This window comes from Heptranchias perlo, chromosome X (assembly GCF_035084215.1).
Source record: "Heptranchias perlo isolate sHepPer1 chromosome X, sHepPer1.hap1, whole genome shotgun sequence".
Lineage (NCBI taxonomy): Eukaryota > Metazoa > Chordata > Chondrichthyes > Hexanchiformes > Hexanchidae > Heptranchias > Heptranchias perlo.
In genome coordinates this window covers 12533525-12541783 of record NC_090370.1, presented here as the reverse complement: position 1 = coordinate 12541783, position 8259 = coordinate 12533525, and positions in this window count along the sequence as shown.

The window sequence follows — 8259 nt, the reverse complement described above, 5'->3', positions numbered from 1 at the left end:
CTGCTTGAATTGCGCCTCCTCCTAGTCAACTGTAGGAGGGCACTCTCAGCAGTCATGGCCAAGCTACAGTGTTGAGTGCCTTGTCCTCCAGGTCCAGAGTGGCAGTGACACCAGACCTATGAAGGGAGACAAATGGGAAAAACATAATGAAAATTTAAAAATTTACAATAAAACACCCCACCCGCAAAAAAAAACTAGATCTCTTGTGGGGATATCTTGGAAAAAGAAACTGGGGATTCCAATAATCACCAGATCACTAAGAAAAGGGATCACCAGATCCTTTTCGACAGAATGTCACCTAGCCCCCAGGAGGGAGTGCACAGACCTATCATCATTCATTCGGACCGACAGTCACTCATGCTTTAAAAATGTAACTGATTTTGATGTATGTCACTTCAAAATAAACACAGCCCCCGATTGTTTAAATGTGTTTGCAGCCTGTGTCAGTCCTCAGAGTTCCTGAGTGTTCCCAGTATATTCAGCATCAGACTGCTGACGATGCACTACTGTTGCTCTTTCACAACCATGAAGTCACCAGAGTGGTGTGCAAGTGTGCGAGTGAGACGCCTTGCACGCCTGGAAGAACCAGAAGACACTGTCGCTGGGTGTTTATTCTGTGGTCACTGTCGAGCTCAGAATTAAAGGGACAGTGAGAGCCAGTTGGTCCTAAGTGTGGGTCCTGAAACAGCCTGTAATGTAAAACAGCACATGATGTGTGCAGGGAACTACTTGCTGCAATACAAACGAATCTCCAGTGGGATTTGATACAATGTTTGATCTTTTAATTAATAACCAGAATGAAGTGATGATACCATCACTTACAATAAGATTAGGAAACATCCTCGCGTGTCCTGCCAGATGTGGGGAGCGGAGACACAGCTGAGATCGTTACACTCGGCACATGTGTTGTCTGTAATCTTGTTATTTTCGCTGCTATTAAATCAGACTTTGTGGAGATTGACAATGGCCACAGAATAATGTGGGTTATCAGTGTGCTACATGTGTGGAACATGGGTTTCGATATAGATGCACAGTAGATATATAAATGTAAGTGTTTGCTCTTTTCTGGAGTACTTTGCACATCGTAAAACAGTGTTCGTTTAACTATAGCACAGCCTGCACTTCATGCATAATAAATTTTGCATATTGTACACAATAAATACATCTGAGTTTTATTCTTTATACTAAAGTGCCTCAAAATCATATGTATAGATTCAATGGCGGTGATTTCTTTAGAATCATAGAATGTGCCAGCACAGAAACAGGCCATTTGGCTTATCAAGTCCATGCTGGTGTTTTTCTCCATATCAGCCACCTCATTCTCATATCTTTTAATATCCCACCTAGTCCAAGGGGCACAGACTTGAGTGTATCTGGCGCACACCTGGTTTAGCCATCCAGCACCACATCTGGCTGGATCTCACCAAGCACTATTGGTTCCTCATTCTCCTCTGCCAAAACTGTCCACCCGACGATCATCCTGGAGATAAACGATAACTCCCGGCTTCTTTTCTCCATGATCAACCATTCCTTTAAACCCCTTTCCCCTGCCCCCTCCACCCAACAACAAATGCAAGGAGTTTGTGACGTTCTTTGTCACTAAGATTGAGACCATCCATTCAGCTCCCTGTGCCACATCCCTCCCTTTCCCTTGCCCACCAAGCAAAACCTGCCCCCGCCCTAGCCCTGAACCCACTTTTCTTGCAGACTACTACTCCATCTCCAACCTCCCTTTCCTCTCCAAAGTCCTTGAACGTGTTGTCTTCTCCCAAATCCGTGCCCATCTTTCCTGCAACTCCATGTTTGAATCCCTCCAATCAGGTTTCCGCCCCTGCCACAGTACTGAAACGGCCCTTATCAAAGTCACAAATGACATTCTATGTGAGTGTGACTGTGGTAAACTATCCCTCCTCATCCTTCTCCACCTGTCTGCAGTCTTTGACATGGTTGACCACACCATCCTCCTCCAACACCTCTCCTCCATTGTCCGGCTGGGTGGGACTGCGCTCGCCTGGTTCCATTCCTATCTATCCAGTCGTAGTCAGAGAATCTCCTGCAATGGCTTCTCTTCCCACTCCCGCACCGTTACCTCTGGAGTTCCCCAAGGATCTATCCATGGCCCCCTCTTTTTCATTACATGCTTCCCCTTGGCAACATCAACCACAGACATGGACCTATAAATTCGACTGTAGAGCACCCAATGAAGAAATATTCTGTAGTTTTAATGGCAACAACAGTCTAATACTACTTCAGAACTGTCTTTCCATTTGTTGAAGTCTCCCTTGTGTGTGTTACATCAGCTTGTGACACAGAGCTGTTCATTCTGACAGGCTCAGGTTGAGAAATGAACTGGAGCCAAGTTCCGCACCCATGAGGACGGCCTCAACCAGGATCTTGGGTTCATGTCATGCTACACGTAACCCCACCAGCGAACAAAAGTTATCTGTTTTTAATATAATGGGTCATTTGCTGTCTTTCTCTTCCTTCCGGATGTTTCTATGTTTCTGCCTCTCTCTGTTTTTTTTTGGTTGTTTGTATATTCGGTGGCCCTGTAGGTAACACCTCTCTGTCTGAACACTTTGATTGCCTTGGCAACGGGCAGTTGAAAAGACTATCTGTAATCACCAGGTATTGTTCTGTGATTTATAAATGCGAAAGGTTCGAGGATTTCTTGACATTCACCTGAGGAAGGAGGAAGCCTCCGAAAGCTTGTGATTTTCAAATAAAATTGTTGGACTATAACTTGGTGTTGTAAAATTGTTTACAAGCATTCACAGTCCAGTTTAAAACCCAAATCCCCTTTGATGTGAGTATTACAGATCAAAGGGACAGTGCTAGTTGTTAACCTAACAAAGACGCCAATCCTCTTAAACAAAAAGATAAACAGAAAATGTTGGAAACACTGAGCATCTAAGAAGAAAACCGAGGGGGGTTAATGTTTCAGATGTGTGTGCCCTTTGTCAAAACTGGAGGATAATAAAGATGAAATTTTCCTATTCCTCCATCCCTATTATTATCCTAAAACTGCATGCATTAGTCTGAAGAAAATCTGTAGAATTCGGAGATGGACCCCTTTAAGATACAATGCTGCGAGGGCGCTGTCGGAACCGAGGGTTTCACAAGGCACAGCTTCTATCAGCCACCTGTGGGGTTGGATCGTATTTCTGTCTCGGGGAATAGAGACATCACAACACGTGGACCTTCTGTCCCCACAGCTGTTGATGTCTGCCTTCCCCACATTTGCATTCAAGCTGTCCCCAATTAACACATCAGATCAAAGCACGGCGCCAGCAGCTACCCTATGACATAGGAACTCAGTATAGCATCCATTTTACCATTACAAAATGAGCAAGACATCAATTTCAGAAATATACACAACCGTGACAGGATAACATTTCTGTATTTGGCACAAGTGGGAAAAGTCCATTCTACAAAACCTCACCTCGGTAAGTACAAAAAAATTACCAAAAGAATTTTTAAAAAATCATTCAAATAAATTCAGGGGTCGGTGGAAAATTAATCAACAGGAATTGTCAAACAGGAATCAACAGCCACAGTGACATTGGCAACATTTTCCAACATTTTCTGTTTATCTTTTTGTGTAAGAGGATTGGCGTCTTTGTTAGGTTAACAACTAGCACTGTCCCTTTGATCTGTAATACCCACAACATCAAAGGGGATTTGGGTTTTAATCGTTGCTCACACACCTCTAGCCCGGGGAACATGGGTCAGGAAACAAAAAAGACAAAACAAATTTTGTTCATCTATAATTTTAAATGTTGTTGCCTTTTCAAATATTTCACGAAAGTTACGAATGATCGAGAAATATGAATGCAGCATCACTTAGTGGTGCTTTGAGGAGCTTGATAAGCTCAGCAGTGCCACCAACAGGAAGTAGGAGATACTCCATCTCTAATTTGAAAGTAACTGAAGAATGAAAGACTTGTATTTATATAGCGCCGTTCACGACCTCAGGAAGTCCCAAAAGGCTTTAAAGCCAATGAAGTACTTTTGAAGTATAGTCACTGTTGTAACGTTCTGTATTCTGAATGACTGCACAAATTAGAAGAACATTGTCTTGGATCACAAGATCATAGAATGATGCAGTACAGAAGGAGGCCATTCAGACCATCATTCCTGTGCCGGCTCTTTGAAAGAACTGTCCAATTAGTCCCATAGCCCTGAAAACGTTTCCTTTTCCAGTATTTATCCAATTCCCTTTTGAAAGTTACTATTGAATCTGCTTCCACCACCCTTTCAGGCAGCGCATTCCAGATCAGAACTACTCGCTGCGTAAAAAAAAATTCTCATCTTCTTTCTGATTCTTTTACCAATCACCTTAAATCTGTGTCCTCTGGTTACCGACCCTTCTGCCACTGGAAACAGTTTCTCCTTATTTACTCAAAACCTGATGATGGAGGACATTTTACCCATTTTAGCTGGTTTGGGGTAAATGTTATGCTCATTAAATAGGGGGAACGACAACACTGGGGAATGGAGTGCCTTTTTATTGATGACCCATTATCAGCAGTAAACACACCCTGGTCAATTGTAGCACATCACTCATAGAATGATACAGCACAGAAGGATGCCATTCGGCCCATCGAGCCTGTGTCTTCTTATTCTGTCACAACAAAGTGCCTTTTCCTACTTTTTAGAACAGCAACCCCACTGCACCAGTGTGACTGTCCTATTTACACTTTCCACAACAGGCCTCTGTATGAGTGAGATTGACAGTTAAATACCAAACATCTGGAGCTTTCAATTATCTTTAGGAGTCAGGGAAAAATCTTGTCTTCTTGAAGGTTTTACTTGCTGTTACCCAGGTCCCTCCGGTGATTGAATAAGTTGGGTGACATTGGCCAGGTTGACGTTTGTGTACTGTAGGACAGTGAAGGCCCTTGTAGCTCCTGGAATTCACTACATAGATCACTCAGATTAGATAGAATCATAGAATTTTACAGCACAGAAGGAGGCCGTTTGGCCCATTGTGCTGTCCCTCTGAAAGAACTATCCACTTAGTCCCATTCCCCTGCCCTTTCTCCATTTGACCCACCATGCCTGTGCTGGCTCTCTGAAAAAGCTCTCCACTTACATAGAAATACACAGAAGCTACAACACAGAAACGAGCCATTTAACCCAAGCAGTCTGTGTAGGCATTTACCTGCCAGGCGAGTAAATAGTTTTAAGTACATTGACCTGCCCTCTTCTCATATAGTCCCAGTCTCCTGCTCTTCCCTGTGCCCTTTTGTACTTTTCTTTTTCAAATATTTATCCACTTCTCTTTTAAAATCTGTTATGGATTCTGCTTGCCCCACTGTTTCTGATCAGGCATTCCATGTCCTAACAACCCTCCTACTGCTGCAATTTACTATAGTTAGGTTAATTGCCAGAGCCAAGCCACATTAGCTTCTACGAGTTCAGAGATGAAAAAATCATACTCCAGTTTGTTGGAATGTTCCAGCGCAGAGGCAGGCTGTTCACTGATATTAAAATGTTTCTCACTCTGTAGTTTCTTATATTCAAACTGAATGCAAAAATATAAGAATATAAAATTATGAGAACGCTCGATCCCTTGTATGCATTATTTTTAACTTTCTGTTAATTACGCTCACTTATTGTCTCGGAGTGGGATTTTGCTGAAGGGATTTAAAAGCTTCCAATTCGCTCGATTAAAATTTCACAGGTTCCAGATGATGCCAGGCAGGTTCATGAAGTGCTGATTAAATGCAGAGTCTGTTCATTTTCTTAATTCATTCTCGGGATGTGGGCGTCGCTGGCAAGGCCCCATTTATTGCCCATCCCTAATTGCCCTTGAGAAGGTGGTGGTGAGCCGCCTTCTTGAACCGCTGCAGTCCGTGTGGTGAAGGTTCTCCCACAGAGCTGTTAGGAAGGGAGTTCCAGGATTTTGATCCAGTGACAACGAACGTGATACATGGCTAATTTCAAAGTTTGCAAATGAGGAGGATAGTAGCAGATTTCAGGAGGACATAGACAGACTGGTGAAATGGGCAGACAGATGCCATATGAAATTTAATGCAGAGAAGTGTGAAGGGCTGCACTTTGGTAGGAAGAATGGGGAGAGGCAATATAAACTAAATGGTACAATTTTAAAGGGGATGCAGGAAGAGAGGCGCCTTGGGGTGCACATACACAGATCTTTGAAGGTGGCAGGACAAGTTGATAAAGCTGTAAAAAAAAAGGCATATGGGATCATGGGCTTTATTAATAGAGGCATAGAGTACAAAAGCAAGGAAGTTATGCTAAACCTTTATAAAACACTGGTTAGGCTCCAGCTGGAGTATTGTGTCCAATTCTGGGCACCACACTTTAGGAAGGGTGTCAAGGCCTTGGAGAGGGTGCAGAGGAGATTTACTAGAATGGTACCAGGGATGAGGGACTTCAGTTATGTGGAGAGACTGGAGAAGCTGGGATTGTTCTCCTTAAAGCAGAGAAGGTTAAGGGGAGATTTGATTGAGGTGTTCAAAATCATGAATTTTGATAGACTAAATAAGGAGAAATTATTTCTACTGGCAGGAGGGTCGGTAACCAGAGGACACAGATTTAAGGTAATTAACAAAAGAGCCAGAGGGGAGATGAGAATTTTTTTTTACTTAGCGAGTTGTGATGATCTGGAATGCACTGCCTGTAAAGGCGGTGGAAGCAGATTCAATAATAACTTTCAAAAGGGAATTGGATAAATACTTGAAAAGGAAAACATTTTCAGGGCTATGGGGAAAGAGTAGGGGAGTGGGACTGATTGGATAGCTCTTTCAAAGAGCCGGCACAGGCACGATGGGCCGAATGCCCTCCTTCTGTGCTATTTGATTCTATAAGTTGGGATGGTGTGTGACTTGGAGGGGAACTTGGAAGTGATGTTGTTCCCATTCACCTGCTACCCTTATCCTTCTAGGTGGTAGAGGTCGCGGGTTTGGGAGGTGCCGCTGAAGAAGCCTTGGCGAGTTGCTGCAGTGCATCCTGGAGATGGTACACACTGCAGCCACAGTGCGCCGGTAGTGGAGTTTAGGGTGGTGGGTGAGGTGCCAATCAAGTGGACTGCTTTGCCCTGGATGGTGTTGAGCTTCTTGAGTGTTGTTGCAGCTGCACCCATCCAGGTATGGAGTAGGACTGAGCTATACAATTCAGGAAGGTCCCAGGTTCAATCTCTGGGGTGTTACAATTGACCTGTGTCTCTGAACTAGGTGAAAAAAATATAAATTAACCAGGGTTATCATTCCTAATCACTGCCTGGGTGTGAATGCTGAGTGAGGACAGGATCAAGTACAGCAGTGGTGCTCCTATAATTTAAATAGCCTGCTGACACTCGGTGCATAGGCTCCATGTATAACAAGTCGGTACTTGAGTGAGGTAGCAGAGTGCTGTTACAGCCTGTGGAACTCTACGGCAGCACGAGTCACTGCCTACTGAGGAGCAGGCAGGAAAAAAAGTGAAAGATACACATCTAAACTACACTGAGCATAAGTACCAACTCTTTAGATAAAATATCTTGTATTTATATAGCGCCTTTCATGACCTCCCAAAGTGCTTTACAGCCAATGAAGTAGTTTTGAAGTGGAGTCACTGTTGTAATGTAGGAAATGTGGCAACTAATTTGCGCACAGCAAGATCCCACAAACAGCAATGAGATAATGATCAGATAATCTGTTTTAGTGATGTTCGTTGAAGGATAAATATACCAGGGAGAACTCCCCTGCTCTTCTTCAAATGGTGCTATGGGATCTTTTATGTCCACCTGAGGGGGCAGACAGGGCCTCGGTTTAACGTCTCATCCGAAAGACGGCACCTCCAACAGTGCAGCATTCCCTCAGTACTGCACTGAAGTGATAGCCTAGATTTTGTGCTCAAGTCTCTGGAGTGGGACTCGAACCCACAACCTTTGAACCGAGTGGCTTACTGAGCCACTTTAGAGAGCAGTTAACAGTGAAATGGGTGGTCTGTACTGTGAGGCTGCAGTCACATGTAGGCAAGGCCAGGTAAGGGTGCGACTTCCTCGTTCCTGAACCCTTTGAGTTTTTCACGACAATCTGGCAGCTTTCATGGCCATTTTCTGGTGCCAGCCCACAACTCACCCGATTTATTCAACTTGCCCTAGATGTTATGACCTCGCAACCGCTGGGTTACGAACCCAAGAGCATAACCACAACACCAGTATGGTGGCTATGATACTACTCCCTAAAACTGCAAGTCCAACCTCCTGAAAGCACAGATCAGCACATGGACAAATCACTCAGGAACCTG